Source organism: Molossus molossus, unplaced genomic scaffold (assembly GCF_014108415.1).
Source record: "Molossus molossus isolate mMolMol1 unplaced genomic scaffold, mMolMol1.p scaffold_m16_p_2, whole genome shotgun sequence".
Lineage (NCBI taxonomy): Eukaryota > Metazoa > Chordata > Mammalia > Chiroptera > Molossidae > Molossus > Molossus molossus.
In genome coordinates this window covers 4,340,053-4,357,583 of record NW_023425355.1, presented here as the reverse complement: position 1 = coordinate 4,357,583, position 17,531 = coordinate 4,340,053, and the positions used below count along the sequence as shown (strand labels likewise).

Genomic DNA, 17,531 nt, shown 5'->3' with positions numbered 1-17,531 from the left:
TACAGGGTGCAGAGAGAATCCAGGAGAAACTATAATCAAGGTACATTGTATGGGTAGGTGTGTGGTGTAGAGATAACTAAAAATACCCACATGCACTCAATATTTCTGAAAGGATATCAAAGAAAATGGTTATATAATTTGCCTCAAAACAGGACTAATGAGTGGCTGAGGAAAAGATGAAGGGAAACTGATTTTCACTCCTATATCATTATTATCTTTAAAAATTTCATACCATTTATGCATTATTTATTCAAAAAGGGCAAAAACATAGTGCCTTGAAAGATGTAAAAAGTGCTGGATTAATGAGAGATGAGCTTTGATTAGAATTTTTATATAATGTCTCACATGTCCCTGGAAATTTTGGCCAGAGTGTACACACTTTGGGAGGACACACATATGTGCTGAGGGAGGGAGGTGACCCTTGTTCAGTGCAATAATTAAATCAACCCCAGTGATTAGTGCAAAGAGAAATGTCAGAGCCCAACATTCTATCAGAAAAGAGTCAGCATAGGCTGCACAGTCACAGGACTTACTAGATTGGAAACACAAGGCAAACTTGCATTACAGCTGGATAATAATAGAGAACAATGCAAGAACAATCACAAGATAGCACATGTCTCAATGTCTCATGGCTTAGGGAAGAGAGAGTATGACATAGTAGCAAGCAGATGAGCTCTGAGGCCACGCAGTTTTGGGTCATATTTCTGGTTCTAGCACTATTTAGCAACAAGTTATAAATACCTAATATTTTACAAGCATTTGCTTAGGCATTCTAGTAGTTGTTACAAATATTCCTTGTTATTCATCAAACACACCAGGGCCTTTGCACTGAGTCTTTAATCTACATGCATCGCTCTACCTCCAAATGTCCATATAGCTTGCTCTCTCAATTTCAGCAGGATTATAATCAAATATACTCCTGTTAGTAAGTCCTTCCAGGCAAATGTATCTAAAACTTTGACATGGTCCTCTTTACCCAATGCTCTCTATGCCCCTTTCTTGTTTAAGTTTTGTTCTTCTAAGCATTCCTTATCACTTTACAACAGAGTATATTGTAGTTATTTATTTTTGTTGTTGTCTGTCTTCTCACTCCTATTTCCAACTAAGACAAGGCAAAAGGGACTAGAATAACATATTCAGCCTGAAACAATTAAAAAACTAGAAAAATACATGTAGCAATGGTTTTCAAGGCATTTGAAACCTGGCAATGAAGGACAGTGATCCACAAGAGACAGGAAAAATAAATGAGATAAGCCCCACCACTGCCCAGCTTACAGCCTGGAGTTTGCATCACATAATGCATGGAGGGGAACTCAGGGGGAGCCCCGCAGTCTCCCTAAGTTGATGACATTGAGTTGCAAGTATGGGGAGGGCCAAGAAGTGAGAGTTTTCAGGGCAGAGTACCAAAGAGAGGACTGCTGTACAGAGAGTTCTGGAGATCTGCAGGGTTCCTCTTTAAGACTTTAGTTGAGTACTGACCAACACATTTGAGTGAGGCAAGAACCGCATGATAGAATTTGGGGGAACAATGCCTAAGATCACAGAGTACCTGGAAGAGTTCCTGTTCTCACCAACCAAGGTAGAAAATAGAAAAATTCATAGGATACTAGGTAGAATACACAACAAATTTTGCCTCATTGGTAAAAAAATAAAAAATAAAAAAAATAACCCTAGACTCAGTACTATTCTTTTTCTGCTTAACAAAAACTAAAAGAAATAATGTTAAAAGAAATACTTTAAAAGAAAGCTTCAAGCTGTTTTCAAGTAACTTAATTGTATCTCAGAAAATAGCTTAAGAATGTTATTTATAGGAATACCCAAAAAAATGGCCAAGATTCAAGAAGGCAAAATTAGCAGTCTTGTACCCAATAAGAAATGATCAGAAATAACTTATATATAGCTTTCCAATTTTGATGCATTTTATTTCTTTTTCTTGCCTAATCGCCCTGGCTAGGAATCCAATACTGTGCTGAATAGGAGTAATGAGAGTGAGCACCCTTGTATTGTTCCTGATCTTAGCGAGAAAGCTGTCCACCTTTGGCATTTGAGTACGATGTTAGCTGTGGGCTTGTCATGTATGGCCTGTTATGTTGAGGTGCATTCCTTCAATAACAATTATTAAATATTTTTATCATGAAAGGATGTTCAATTTTGGTAAATGCATTTTTTTCTGTAATGTAGGTGTTTATAACATTCCCCTCTTAGAACTTCTTTTGCTATATCCCATAAGTTTTGATACACTTTTTTCTATTGTTTGTTTCTAAATATTTTTAAATTTCCTTTTTGATATCTTCCTTGATATCTTCATTGTTCAGGAGTTGTTGTTTGATTACCACCTATTTGTGAATTTTACAATTTTCTTCCTGTTACTGATTTCTATTTTCATACCATTATGAACAGAAAAGATACTTGGTATGATTTCAATCTTCTTATACTTACTAAGGCCTTTTTTTGTGACCTAACATATTATCTATCCTTGAGAATGTTCCATGTGCACTTGAGAAAAATGTGTATTCTACTGCTGTTGGGGGGAGTGTTCTCTATAGGTCTGTTAGGTTCATTTGGTCTAAGGTATATTTCTACTCCAATGTTTATTGATTTTCTGTCTGGATAACCTATGCATTATTAAAAGTAGGATACTAAAGTCCCCTACTATTATTTTATTGTTGTCAATTTCTCCCTATAGATATATTAGGATTTGCTTAATATATTTAGGTGCTTCAAATTTGGGTGAATATATAATTCAATTATGATATCATCTTGATAAATAGACCTCTTTATCGTTATATAATGATCTTCCTTGTCTCTTGTTACAGTCTTTGGCTTAAAGGTTACTTTGCCTAATTTAAGTATAGCTACTCCTCTCTCTTTTGTTTTCCATTCACATGGAATAACTTTTTCCATACCTTCACTTTGATCCTATGTGTGTTCTTAAAGTTGAAGTAAGTCTCTTTTAGGCAGCAATTTGTTGGGTCTTGTTTACTTTATTTTTTAGTTACATTTGACATACAATATTATATTGGTTTCAGGTGTACAATATAGTGATTAAATACTTACATAGCTTTTGAAGTGATCGCAATGATAAATCTAGTATGTTGGGCCCTGCTTTTAATCCAGTCAACCACTCTGTGCCTTTAGATTGAAGACTTTAATCCATTTGTATTTAAAGTAATTATTGATAGGTAAGGATTTACCAATCCTACCTTAATAATCTGACTGTTTTGTAATTCACTTGTTTTTTCCCTCCTCTCATGCTGTCTTTCTTCTTGTCAAGTGATAATTTTCTGTAGTGGTATATTTTGATTCCCTTCACTTTGTTTTATGTAACTACTGTAAGTTTTTGCTTTGTGGCTACCATGAGGCTTTCATAAACAAAAATATAGATATAAGAGTCTACTTAGCCCTGGCCAGTTTTGCTCAGTGGTTAGAGCATCGGCTCATGGACCAATGAGTCATAGGTTCAATTCCGGCCAAGGGCACATACTTCGGTTGGGGTTCACCCCTGGCCCTAGTCGGGTCATGCAGGAGGCAACCAGTCGATGTGGCTCTATCACATCGATGTTTCTCTCTGTCTCTCTTTCTCTCCCTCCTACTCTATCTGATGATAAACAGAAAAGTATCCTCGGGTGAGGAATAAAAAAAAATCTACTTAAATCTGACAACAATTTATCTTTGATCACATAAAAAACATCCAACATTTTATACCTCCCTCCATATTTTATGTTATTGATGTCATAATTTACCTCTTTTTACATTATGTATCTACTAACAAATTACTGTAGTTAAAGTTATCTTTAATACTTCTGACCTTTATATTATGGTTACATGATTAACACATGCCATATTACAGTATTAGAGTATGCTAAATTTGACTACATGCTTACCTTTAACAGTAGGTTTTATATTTTCATATATATTTGTATTATTTATTAGTGGCTTTTATTTCAGCTTGTAGAACTCCTTTCTGTATTTCTTGTAAGGCAGGTCTAGTGTTGATGAACTTCTTCAGCTTTTCTTTGTTTGCTAAAGTCTTTATCTCTCCATATTTGAAAGATGATTTGCTGGGTAAAGTATTCTTGGTTGGCAGTTTTCTTCCTGCACTCTGCCTGTATCATCCAACTCTCTCCTGGTCTGCAAGGTGTCTGCTGAGAAATAGTCTGATGCTTTATATGTGTGGGTTTTTTTTCTCTTGCTGCCTTTAAAATTATCTCTGTCTTTGATTTTAGACTCTTTCATTATAATGTGTGTTGGAGATCATTTGGGGTGAAATTTTTAGGTGACTTGTTAGCTTCATAAAGCTCTCCCTAGATTTGAGAAATGTTCAGCCATTATTTCTTTTAATAATCTTTCTCCCATTCTTCTCCTTCTGGGACTTCTGAGACTCCAACAATAAATAGATTGTTTCTTTTAATGAATCCCATAATTCACATAAACTATTTTCAGCATTTTTCATGATTTTTTTTCTTTTTTCTCCTCTGACTGGATTATTTCAAATGACCTACCTTCTAATTCACTAATTCTTTTGTTTGTTTCAGTTTGATGTTGAAATTCTCTACTGAATTCTTCAGTTCACTTATTGTTTGTTTTTTAAATGATTTCTATTTTTTTGTTCTTTCTTCTCATTCCATTTATGCATTGTATTCTTAATTTCATTTAGTTCTCTATCTGTATTTTCTTGTAGAACACTAATTTTCTTTAAGATGATTATTCTTAATTTCTTGTCAGACCATTCCTCGATCTTCATTTCTTTAGGGTAACTTATCGGAGCTTTATTAGTTTCATTTGGTGGTATCATTTTCCCTTTATTCTTGATCCTTATGGCCTTACACTGATGTCTGTACCTTTGAAAATGTAGGCATCTCCTCCATTGTTTCCACACTGGCTTGGGCAGGCAAAGCCCCTCAGTAGTCAGCTCACCCTGAGATTCTGGGTAGGCCATCTGGGGTGTCCAGGGAGAAGTTTGCTGCTGGAGTCCTTGTGCAGGTGGGTCAATAGGTCAGTAGGCTTGGTGCTTGGGTCCGCAGGAACAAGTCTGGTACCTAATTTCAAGTGGGTGGGCCTAGAGTTTGTGTTCACTGGGGCAGACCTGGTGCTTAAGTCTGCAATGATGGGCCTGTGATCTGGGTTTAGGCGGGTGGACCCGGATATGGGCCCATGGGGCTGGCCAGGCTCAGGGAATCACTTGGATGGTCTTGGCATCTGGGTCCACAGGGACTGTTCTAGTGCTGGATGGGCTAGGAAGCCTGGTTTCATAGGAATTAGCCTAAAGGCCAGGGCCATGAGAGCTGGCCTGACACTAGGACAAGCCTGAAATCTAGGGCTACAGAAGTTGGCCTATAAACTAGGGCCTTGGTGGCCAGCCTGGAGTTTGGGTCTATGGTGCTCAGCCTGGTACTAGGACTGGCCAGAAGTCTGCTTTCATGGGATCCAGCCTACAGGCTGGTGCTGGTGCTGGTGTTGGTGCTGGTGTTGGTGCTGGCCTGGAAATGAGGTAGGCCAAGAGTCTAGGTTCACAGGAGCTTTTCTGGACCCTGAGCTGCAGAAACAATCCTGATTTTGAGGACGCCCGCATTCCTAGATCTGTGGGAGCTGGACTAAAGCTAGGTCTCTGGAAGGTGGTCAGTTCTGGAATGGGCCAGAAGTATGGGTTCAGGGGAAAAGCCTGGTGACATGGGAGCTAGCCAGCACTGGGGTGGGCCCGAAGCCTGAGATCCCACTGGTACCTTGGGAGCTGATTGGAAATATGGCAGGTGAGTGTTATCGATATGGTTTGGTGACTTGGGTTTGCAGGAACCAACTGGGGACCTGGTGCTACTAGATCCATCTCAGGATCACAGAAGGAGTCACAGAAGCTGGTGGACACTTGAGTAAGCCAGGAGACTACTGGGAAACTGGAGTAGACACTGAAGTCTACCGGAGTTGTCCTGTTTCCAAGGTAGGGCAGCACTGGAGTCCACGGTGAAGTCAGGTACTCACTTCACTGTCCTTCTCCCATGAGAAGTGTGTACTGTCTTCCAAGGTTTGTTGGTGGTAATGTGACACTGTCTTCCCTCTTCAATATGTCTCCTTATTTCTGTGCTTCACCTATATGTTATAATCCTTCACCTGGATTCCTTAACTCTTGTAAAGACATTTTTGCATATAGATAATCAAATTGATGCGTTGGGGACAGAATCAGTGCTAGCAGTTCTCATACTGTCATCTTGCTGATATCACTCCATAATCACCTGACCTCCATTTCTTCATATCCCATTTGCTCACTAACCTGGTCTCTGCCCACACTAATCTTTTGTAACTGTTTTTACAGTGATCACTACTAACATCCTAATTGTCAAATCCAATGGGCACTTTTCAATACTTATTTTGATTTTGCCACAGCAACTGACATGGGTGAAATTCCTGTTCTAAAATAGCCTTTACCCTTTACTTTTCTGAATAACCACATTCTGAACACTGTCCAGTCTCTTTCACTGGCTCTTCCTGAAAGCTGATCTTCCCCGAGATTGTGTTCTCTGCCCTCTATTGACCTCACTAATCTAGATTCATTCTCTCAACAGTTGTATCCCCTCTCATGGCTTGCGGTACCAGTTTTCTCTAATGATTTCTATACTAATATATCTAATTGCCTTCTTGATACTGCCATCTGGATATCTCAGAGCTATCTGAAACTCAACACTTCTAAAATTAAACACACTTAATTCTTTTCTTATAACTGTTTATTACTTAAAACAATGCTAATGTTCAAGCCAGAAATCTGGACATTATTATCCAAGCATCCTCCATCTCTCTCACATCACACAGCTGTTTAGTCACCAAGTTCTATCAATGATACAGCCTTAATATCTCTCTATCATCTCTGTTCACTACTATTGCCTTAGCTCAGAATCTCATATTATCTCTCTAATATTATTACACTGGTCTCCAAACTGTTCTCTGTACCTCCTGTTACCCCTTCCTTTAATCTGTCTCCCAAAGTATAGGTAGAATGACCTTTCTAAATTCAAAATATAATTATATTTCTCTTCTGTTTAAAGTATTTCAGTGACACCTCACTATCTTTGGGACAAAGCCCAAATTCCTTAGTTTGTACGCAAGGTGCTCTATAATCTGGCCACTGTTAACAATCTCCAGTCTCATCTTTTACTATTCCAACATTCCCCTTAAATTACAGCCAGTATGAATTATTATAGCTCTTTACATGCTATGTTTTCTCATTCCTGTATGTATACAGAGTTATCTCTCCTTAGAAAATCTTTCCCATTTATGGCAGAGGCTGCTAATTGCTTCCCAGTATCCAGCACCCCTTCTTCCTTTTACTAATAGAAGTCACTGAGTTTTAGCTGTGTACCCATGCCTACATTTCCTAGCCTCCCTTGCAGCTAGGTAAGGTCATGTACTTAAGTGTCAGACAACAGAATTCAGCGCAAGTTATGTATGCAGACTTCTGGATCATGTTTTTATAAAGAAATTGTCTGCAGTACATTGTCTCTTTTATCCTTCTCTCTGGGTGGTAAATGGAGCCCAATGGAACAAGTTTCTAGGACACAGAGAATGAGGCAACATGGTGAGTATGGCAGAGCTACCCCACCAATTTGGAACTGTTCACCTATGGACTTTTACATGAAAGATAAATAAACCTCTGAATTTATGGTTCTCTTTGTTATAGGAGGTTAGTATGTACCTTAATTAATCCACTTCTCTTTAACTTTTAGGACTCAACTCATGCATTACCCACTGTATGAAGCATTTTCTGACTCATATGCTTCCCCTTCCATGCAGTCCCATAGCATCCGATGTACTTTTTCATCATAGTCGTTATCACATTGTGTCCTAAGTAATAGTTGGTCCAAATTTCCTGTCAGTATCATGAGTTTACTGACAGTAGAGATTTTCGTCTTATTCATCTCTGGAAGGTAGAGCCTAATAAGTCACCAGGAAAAAGGTAGCAACTCAATGACAGTTTTAGACCGAATGGGTGAATTTTAGCTGCCACCCCCCATCAAAGGCTTTTAAATAATAGAGCCTTTTCTCATTTATTCTTTCTCCAACTGGAATTAGGAAAAAAGAGTATAACATAGAGATTAAAGAGTCAGCTATGAAACTGGACCACTCTCTTACACCATATAAAAAAATAAACACAAAATGGGTTAAAGACTTAAATGTAAGGCCTGAAACCATAAAACTCCTAGAAGAAAACATAGAAAGTAAACTATGTGACATCAGTCTGAGTAATATCTTTTTAGATACATCTCCTCAAGCAAAGGAAACAAAACCAAAAATAAACAAATAAGACTTCAAACTAAAAAGCTTGTGCACAGTGAAGGAAACTTTAAACAAAACAAAAAGACAACCTACTGAATGCAAGAATATATTCACAAATAAGATATCTGATAAGGAGTTAATATAAAAATATATAAGAAACTCATACAACTCAATAACAAAAAAGTAAACAATCCAGTTGGAAAGTGGGCAGAGGACATAAAAAGACATTTCTTCAAACTAAGCATACAGACAATCAACAGACATAAAAAAGATGCTCAGCATCACTAATAATAGGGGAATGCAAATCAAAACCACAATGAGATACCACCTTATGCCAGACAAAATGACTATTATCAAAAATGCAACAAATAATATGTGTTGGTAAGATTGTGGAGAAAAGGAAACCCTTCTGCACTGTTGGTGGGACTGCAAATAGTTTCAGCGCAATGGAAAACAGTATGGAGATTCCTCACAAAACTGAAAATTTAACTATTATACAACCGAGCAATTCTACTTCTGGTTATTTACCCAAAGAAAACAAAAACAATAATTCAAAAACACAAATGCTATGTTCATTGCATCATTACTTACAATAGCCAAGGTATAAACTAAATCTAGGTATCCATCAATATATGAATGGATTAGAAAAATATGGTATATATACAATGGAATATTACACAGCAATAAAAGAGAATGAAAATCTTGCCATTTGTGACAACATAAATGGTTCTAGAGAGTATTATGCCAAGTGAAATAAGTCAGGCAGAGAAAGACAACTATTGTATGGTTTCACTTATCTGTTAAATCTAAGAAAATAAAACAAGTAAAGAAAGCAAAACAAAAACAGACTCATAGAAACAGAGACTAAAAGGATGGTTACCAGAGGGATGGGGTAGGGGGATAGGTGAAAAAGGGAAGGGGAATATAGTCAATAATAGTGTGATAAGTATACATGGTGACAGATGATTACTAAAATTAAGTGAGTGATCCTATTGTCAGGCATATAAATGTAGAATCACTATATGTATAATTGAAACTAATTTAAACAATATTGGATTATATACTAACTATACTTAAGTTTTTAAAAAATCAGCTTTGCATCAGAATCAGTTGTGTTGAGGCTTTGCCACTTACTAGCCATCCAATCTTGGGTGAAGTACTTATTAAACTATATAAGCCTCAATTCTGCGGCTCAATTTGCATTTCCCAAATGTCACTTGCAAAATGAAGATAATGATACCATTTATCTCATAGAGTTGTGATGATTGATTGAAAAAGTATATATAAAGAGCTTAGTCTAGAAAAATATTAAGTGCTCAATCAATGGTAACTATTTTATTAGCAACCCTAACAAGGATTTAAACCCATGTTTCCTTAGAGGAGGAGAGAGGGAGAGAGAAGATGAAGGAAGAGGGTGGAGGAAGTGGAGGAGAGTGGGAGGTTGATACTGGAGCAATAAGGGTGAAATGGGCCCTGGCCAGTTTGGCTCAGCGGTTGAGCCTCGGCCTGCGGACCAGAGAGTCCCAAGTTCGGTTCCTGCTACGGGCAAGGGTGAAATGGCTACATGCTGTACAAATCACACATTGTGGACTTGATACCCGATGGCTCTTCAAGATCTCTTCTGGATTTTATTTCCCTCCTCCAGTTATACAAATTATTCACTTCTCACTAATAAAATTCTTTCTTCACAGCCTGCTCTTCCTCAAGGAGCTACCCAATCCCCAAGATGGGTTCAGTAACTTTAGGGTTAGTAATGAGAGCTGCTAATTCCATATGGAAAGGGTGCAGTCTACAAGCCCTGTGTCCTCCAAGTATACTGAGACATCGGGAGCCTTTTGAGACCAGTTCTGCCAATGTGCCAGTAGGCAGGGCTCAGAGAAGATGCTCAGTAGCCTTAAAATCATATTCTCTCTAAATGAGAAAAGTCTAGAAAACAGAGAGAGCACTTCCTATTGCGTATCCTCTCTAAACTTAAAACATGGTTTGGATAACCCTACAGTCAATATGGATTGCAACATCTTCCTCAAAGCTGGCCTACAGATGGAAACCTTGGAGCCAAGCTTTAATGTGGAAATGTTGGCAATTACTGTGGTAGGAAGATTCCACTTATCTGTCACTGTTCTGTCTACCCTCCAAAGGCCACACTTCATATCTCATTTAAATGATAAACTTTAACCTATCTGTTACTGCTATTCTCTTTAAGAAGAAGAATGGAGTAAATGATGCTCCCTGCTCATTCAACTCTAGCCACTTTGACCTCTTTGCTGTTCAACATGCCACATACTCTTTTGCCTCAGGAACTCTGCACTATTCCTGGAGCAGCAATTCCCCAAGACATCCACTGTGGCTTATACCCTTACTTTATTCAGTTCATTACCTGAATATCAGTAATACCACCTTCTATAAGATAACAGTCTCTTTCCTTTTTTACTTTTCTTCAGAGCAGTTATTACCACCTGACAAATATACCAAACTATTTATCAACTGTATCTCCTCAGTAAAATATAGGATCCATGAAATAAAGGCCTCTGTTTTGTTTACAGGTGTATTCCCAATGCCTAGAACTTTGCAGGTATGTAATAAAAATGTAGTACATATTTATTAAATTAATGGATACCACTAACTCCTTGAAAACAGGATTACAAAGTACAGATATAAGTAGTGGGCTTGGGCAGGAAAACCTGGTAAAATATCCAGTTTCTCTTAGGAGATGAGGAAAGAAAGATGATGGGCTCATGACATCTGGACTTACTTTTGACAGCCCAATTGTAATGAGAAAAAAACTTTAATGATGAAAAAGAAGTTAAGAGAGACCCAAGAAAAGAAACTCAGCCTGTTCTACTCAATTCCCTATTGACTTCTTGAGTATATATGGGGGGGAACACTTATTCTGAGCATTTTCTGAGAAATTAATAACAATAAACCCTTTAAAGACAGAAAGAAACAAATCCTGAATGAATGGAAAACTCCGAGTGCATGGGGATTTCTTATAAGGACGGATGGGACCAAATAAATACCAAGTAGAACAGGACACAGACTAGCTCCTCTGCATCTCATGCTGTCATTGTAAAGGGGAAGGGAAAAATGGTCATATCAGCTGCTAACCTAGAAGAAGAACTAAAACATGGCTTTGGTGGAGCAAACTTTTTCCAAGTTCAAGCCAGTGGTCAGAACTATTTTTAATAGTGAACTCCTTCCTATACAATGTCTACCATGTATCCATTACAGTTCTGGGTACTTTACATATATTAACTCATTTATTGAGTGTTTACAAATGCCTTTCTCTGGATTTCCAAAGAGGATTTGGGAGTAAAGGAAATGTTTGATCAACTAGCACATTCCTTAAATTCCACCACAGAATACATCCTTCTATCTACCTTTTTCTTAAGATTAAATGAGGAGAGAATAACTGGAAACAAAAATAAAAAGTTGAAGAAATCATAAAAACCTAACAGGGTATAAGCCCTCATTTTCCTTCCTCTGGACACTGGAGTGCCTCTGCTATGACGGAAAACCCAATTAGGAATTCCTAAGCCACAGATAGACTGGGTTCATTCCCTCGGAAGAAGACTAGAAGGGGGATTTGAGGTCAAAGGGTTGGCTAAGAATAAAGAATGTGCCTTGTCCGAGGTCACCTAATAGCAAGTGGCAGGGCTATGATATGCACTCAGATGTGTCTGACATCAAGGTTAATATTCTTTCCAGTGTATAATATATATTAAAAATATTTTAAGTTTAAAGTATGCATGAACAGTGGACATGGACAACAATCTAGGGAAGGGGCAGGGAGGGAGGGGGAGGGGGGAATCAGTGGGGGGGGGGAGAAACATCTGTAACAAAAATTAATCAATAAAAAATAAATAAATAAATAAATAAATAAAAAAGATAATTCCTTGGGTGAAAATGGTATCAAGAACAACTTATTCTCCCACCCTCCAAAACTCCAGCAAGAGAATGGAATAATTCGGCTTTCTGCAGGCTGGTTAAGAACACCAGGTTTTATTTTTGATAGTGACTTCAGGAAAAACCCCAAAGGATCCACAGAGCAGAATCGGGTGAACAAGTGCTGTTTGTTTTCTGAAAACATGGTTAACACTGAGCCAATGTTAGCTGAATTGAATTTTAAAGTCCTGGTCTAACAGACCAAAATACCCAAAGACAATGACTCACTTGCTGGGCCTTGGCTATCGTCTGGGGTTGTAGCCAGGATTTCAACTCGTAGGAATCCTTTTTCTGAAGGCTCATGGGGACTAAAGCTGGATGCTAACATGTGTTGGGCTTTGAGGAACAACCAAAAGAAGTATCACCTTCACTGGGAAGGGGGTCTGCTTGCCTGAGTTTAGTCACATATTAACCCCCGTCCAGTTTCTTCTTTGTCGTGCCTTCAGGTGTGACAGAGAAGAAACTGAACACAAGGCAATCATTTTTCAGCCGCTTAAAGCCACAATATTCCAGATTCATTCAAACGCTTGGGAAGTTTGGCAGAACTGAGCAACTATCCAGATTCACCCCAGATGCCGCTTCAAGGCTGCAAATATCACATTGTTCAATAAGTCTCTTGCCTTTCCATAAATCAAAGCTACAAGACTCGGCCTTGATTAATCCCAGATTTCCACTGAGTCTCCATTTGAACGCTGGCTGAGGCTGTGTTGTGCTTTCTGGGGTTTGGTTATATTAGTCAAAACTGTACTCTGAACTTCGTTAAAAACAAAGGTGGTGACAGGGTCAAAAATAATGAGCTCTTAGCATTTGGCAGAGACCATTTCAAACATCAAGTGTGTCACCAAGTTTTCTTAGAGTATGAGCAAAACTTTGAAAATGTCATGTCTGTTGTTACCAAGAGCCAACTTTTTGGTAAGAGGGCTGTCACCAAGTCTGTCTTTGGTCTTTGCAACAGTCTTTAAGGCCCTTCTAGATGTAACATTCTAGAATCCTATCTACTCTACCCATACATTACCCTTAGGGCAAAGCTGATGTCCCAAGAGGGGAAGTAATTTACCTAAGGCTCCAAAGCCAGAGGTGGTAGAACTGAGACTATAACCCAAGAATTCTAATCCCCAATCTGGTGCCCTATTCCCTTAAAACACAGTACCTCCTACATGAAACAGTTTCATAATCCCACTGATTATATCTAATGAGTCTATAATCCGTGCTGTCGGCCCATTTCCCTGGGCAGTTGTCTTGGGAAGAGAATACTGAGAGAGAAAGCATGAAGTCGGGTTCTCATAAGGACACCTCTATCCAGTTGGCATGGATTATGTGGTTGCTACTAAGAATAGCATGGCAGATTTCAAATGGAATTTTACTTTTAGACCTACGTAGCATGTTTTCAGGCTTGGGAAGTAAAGAGTTTCTGTATCATTAACAACAATGAATTAAAAATGGTCTAAGGACTTATAAGAAAAGCCCTTTAACTTTAAAGACTTCATAGCTACCAAGGTAAAGGACTGGAAGAACATCATAATTAAGATAAAGTTAATCTCCTGTCAATATAGTAAAGATGGTAGCATAGAGCATGGAGAGAGATTAAAATCTGGTGGGAAATACTTTGTACAAAGTACTTGATATATTTATCTCACTGAATCCTCCCAACTGAGTGAGGAAGATCTAATTATTAGTTCCTTTTTAAAAAATCCTCACTCAAGGATATTTTTCCATCTATCTTCAGATAGAGTGGGAGGGAAGGAGAGAGAGAGAGAGAGAAAGAGAGAGAAACTTTGATGTGAGAGAGACACATCGACTGGTTGCCTCTCACATGACCCCAACCAGGGCTGGGATGAACCGCTACCGAGGTACATGCCCTTGACCAGAATCAAACCTGTGACTCTTTGGTCGGTGGGCCAACACTCTATCCACTAAGACAAACTGGCCAGGGCTATTAGTTCCCTTTTTAAAAAGCTGGGAGGAGGCTCAGGGAGGTAGACTGCTTTACTGAAGACCACCCAGCTAGCAAAGAATGAGGCTGAGATTCAACCTCAAGGTTGTTGTCTGGTTCCAAAATGAGTTTTCCATTCTTTCCATAATAGTCTCACCTTCATGGATATTTGGAAAGCCTACAGAGGTAGCCTGAAATTTCAAGGTTATTTTAACATGTATTAATCCAAGAAAGTAGCAGTGATTCAGCCATCATTCCAAAAATCTCAGAGCAAAAAAAAATTCCCCCCAATCTCAGTGCTCCCCCATTGTTTTCTGGATCCTGAAATTCCCATAGGCACTTTCACCACACCAAGGAACCTGAGTGGGCTCCAAGTCTGGCTGCCAAAATACAACTTACCTGACCCTCTAGCACCCTGGCTACAGTCTTACTGCGTTATCCAGGCTCTGATGTCCAAACCTGAGACTTGGACCATTCAAAGAAGAATAGCAAATGTCAGGGTAATATGAGAAACTCACTGGCCATTGAAAGAAACTGACTATATGACCTTAGAGATCTTTTTCAAATTCTCAAAAAACAGATTCTATATTTATTTAATTTCTCTCTCTCTCCTCCTTCCTGCCTACCTTGCTCAAAATACAATAAAAACAGATATTTAATTTTGATAGTCCATAACAAATTTAATCCCTCTTAGCCTCGGTTTACCTTTAAGTAAAATTAGGTATTACCTCATAAAAGTTTTGAGGAGTCAATGAGATGTTGAATGTCAAAATTTTAGCATAGTGCATGGAACACAGCAAGCTCTCAAGAAATGCTGTTATATTTATTTCACTGTTATAATTATTATTTTAGTGGCAGCTGGGGAGAGGAAAAGGAAGCACACAATATTTCCACCTTTTGGTGAATCGGGTGAAGAGAATCAAAAGGGTGACTCATGGGGAATGTTTCAGCCCTTTGAACATTGAGGGGGGTAAACCCTAGCTCACAGCTGTGCCCTACACTTATCACACTATCTCATCAGGCTTGGAGATGCTTATTCATTTTAAACAGGCCCTGACCTCACTTCAAAGCTAAGAGAACTAGGCCTTTGGAAAATGTGTGAAAGATCTTCTTGATTAAGACAAAATTGAAAACTTGAAGATGGTTTCAAAGATTCACTAAGACTCATAAACACATCTGCAATTTCTCAATCTTAATAATTTTCGACTCAAAGATATTTTCTTCAGGTTACACTTTGCTCTTAGCATTCACGAATCACAGATATTTTTTCTGAAGATTCATTTGAAAATGTCTGCCAAATCCCCACCTAACTACATACTAGAATATGAAAATGTATTCATATGTACAGGCTAATAAATATGTTATTTTTAATAGCTTTGAGCTTAACTTATCATTTCATAAATTAAAGGCAATGAAGTAGAAGTCTAGCTTAATTAGATTTTCTCTGTCTTCCTGTCTTTGTCACTCCATGCATTTGTGTGTGTGTGTATACATAGAGATATATTTTAAAATGTATAAAATATAAATCTGTATAGCACAAGTCGACATTTATATGTACTTCTATTTTTTAAATATTTATCTACCTACTAGTATCCTTCAAAACAGCAGTGCCAGGAAATATTTAACTATTCTCTTGCTGCCCTCTAGTGGCACACCAAAATTCATATAAACCACATTTCAGAGAAAAAAGGAAGATCGGATTATGACTAGAATGTTCCTTCTGAGTTGCTAGACTGTGTATCGGAAAAATACATAAATCAGAGTTGTTCCTTAAAAGGACTCTTGTTTGCCTCCCCAAACCCATTACATGGCTACGATGTTGGTTTTTTCCTGGCCAAGGTCCCATTTGGCCATTTGGAAACATAGGCAGCATTTGAGTGCCCACAAACCCAGCTGTCTCTGGCCAATTTACAGTAAGAACTGCCCTCAACCATCTACATCTGCATCAAAAACTGTACCATTCAGTTTCCTCAACCATGGTTTCTAACCATACATCTTTAGAGATAACATTAAAATCCATTTTCACATACATTGGCAATAGGGTTTCTAATTATCTTAAAAACAATCCTCGCAGAAATCTATATTTGAGGTAGTAAAGCAAGAGCCTGCAGGATTAAAAAGTAGCCTCCAACCCAGTGAACCAGAAAAAATTGGCAATGAGGAGAGAACTCAAGGGAGAAGAGCTAAGTCAACATCAGTGATGCAAAGACAAGTACAACTCGTTGTTGTCTTTAACATCTCACATAAAACAGATCCCCATTCCCTGAGGTGCAGCCTTAACCCAACTGACAGATTTAAGTCTTGGCTTTGCCACATATCACAATCAGTGCCTCTGTTTCCAAAGCCAAAAAAAATGGAAATAATAATATTCATCATTCACAGAGTTAGAATAAGGACTAAGTGAGATAAAAGTGCATTGCCCCACACTGGGCACATAGCCTGATTCCACGTTCCTCAAATAAAATTCTAAATCTAAAGAGGCAGAACTGCTTGCTGGTTCCTAGCTTCAAGCCAATGATCTCTGCCATAGGAAAGGAGGAAAGTCATCAACAATAAGTTGCGTAATTGAGAAGAAGAGTTTGCAAAGCACAAGTGGCTGCTACCTGAGTTCTTTTACAAACTAGTTGGGAAGAACTATGGGGTAGGTGGGTGGGTGTGCTCAAGTTCCAAATACGAGATGAGGCGAACAGAGTCAGAGAAATGCAAATGTGTCATCACTGTTGCACTGTGTAAAAAGGGACCTCATGTAAAATGAAGAGCCTGGACCAGAAGGTCTTCAAACTCACTTTCCAGTTCTAATATTCAATTGGATCTATCCCCTAGGATTTTGTCCCCTTAAGTGAAATAACTCTCTCTCCTCAAAGCAAAATTGCTAAGAACTGCCTGAAGAGCTGACCTCTCTTCCCCCATAATTCCCGACAGTCACCCCCAGCCCACCCCCAAAATTCAGAAAACAGAAGTCAACTCTCCTCTGTCCAAATTGCCTCTGTATCTCAAGACAGTAGCATCGGGTAGACACTCCTCAGTGAGATGGGAAGAGAGAGAACTTAAGAATCATCAATATCGTTCTAGGGATCAGTGTAGCAGTAGATCTTGTCCCATCACTTCCCTACCCACCAGGAAATAAATAATTTAGAGAAGATGATTCAAATCATTTTTTTAAATTCTTTTTAAAAACTTAGAAATGGACTCCTTTAAGTATCAATTCTTCTGATGCACTGAATTTTATTTACAGAGCCCGGATATTCTTAAAAGAGAAGCTGAAGGAATGAGATGACAGAAACTTAAAACTAATATGTTTAAGCCCTTTTCTATGAAAGAGCAAGTATAAATGGAAAAACACATTACTAAAATTATAATATATGTCAACTGAAAATCATATGCCATTAACCAA

General features: G+C 38.3%; 1 protein-coding gene across 1 annotated transcript in view; it reads right to left on the bottom strand.

The window, feature by feature from the left end:
• The window catches only part of OPHN1 (oligophrenin 1), a 293,249-nt gene that overhangs the window by 32,280 nt on the left and 243,438 nt on the right, over positions 1 to 17,531 (bottom strand). The gene's annotated exons all lie outside the window — the stretch shown is intronic.